Source organism: Penaeus monodon, chromosome 23 (assembly GCF_015228065.2).
Source record: "Penaeus monodon isolate SGIC_2016 chromosome 23, NSTDA_Pmon_1, whole genome shotgun sequence".
NCBI classification, from domain to species: Eukaryota; Metazoa; Arthropoda; class Malacostraca; order Decapoda; family Penaeidae; genus Penaeus; species Penaeus monodon.
This window is the reverse complement of record NC_051408.1, coordinates 34,183,253-34,184,068: the sequence shown is the minus strand read 5'-3', so window position 1 is coordinate 34,184,068 and position 816 is coordinate 34,183,253. Positions and strand designations below refer to the sequence as shown.

General features: G+C 35.0%; 1 protein-coding gene across 1 annotated transcript in view; it reads right to left on the bottom strand.

The window, feature by feature from the left end:
* The window catches only part of LOC119587947 (U4/U6.U5 tri-snRNP-associated protein 1-like), a gene marked incomplete at its 5' end in the record, with an annotated part of 9,750 nt that overhangs the window by 8,233 nt on the left and 701 nt on the right, over positions 1 to 816 (bottom strand).

The window sequence follows — 816 nt, the reverse complement described above, 5'->3', positions numbered from 1 at the left end:
CTGGAGATGGCATATCCCCGGCTTCATCGAGTTTTATTATTTCCCTTGTTTTCATCTTCTGGCTAACACATCTTTAGTTTTGCTGAGCTTTTTTCATAATGATAATAGTTTTCAAATTAATCAGATCTTTAGCAAGACCTTCTTGAAAACAGAAACAGCCTACTTGAGGTAAGTTCAAGCACATTACTAACGGAAATACAGAGATTGACCAAATATTCTTCTAATAAAAACAATATATATAAAAGAAACACTGTTAAGTTTGCTATGTAGAAAATTTGAAATGAAAATTAAGGAAAGAAGAGAGGAAAGATATTAGCTCAATTTCTACCAGTCCTATACATGCTTCATAATTAATGCAGTAGTTCATAATGAAATCCATAATGCCTAACTCTTAAGAACTGCCAATCCTCCAGCTTGTCTGTACCCTTAGGCAAGAAAAGGGCCTGCTTTTTCATGGTTCACTAGGGCAAATTTTGGTTCCTGGTATTTCATAATATAAAACAATAAAATATATATGGATGAAATATGATGGACAGTACCAGAATTACAACTGCACACTTGCTGTTCACAAGAAGAGAGAGGAATGACTGGCTGAGGAAAAGGAGGGCCTACAAGAGGAATAAGGGTATAGGGATGATGTCATGGGTGTGGATAGAGGAAATTTATCCAACAATACATTACAAGTGTCATTATCAATGAAAAAGACATGGGAAAATAAAACTGCCAATTTTGCCATGAATGATGATAACAAAGAGGACTGCCCACACAAGACTTGGCAATCTATGACTGTTTAGTAATGAATACCCCATATTCATT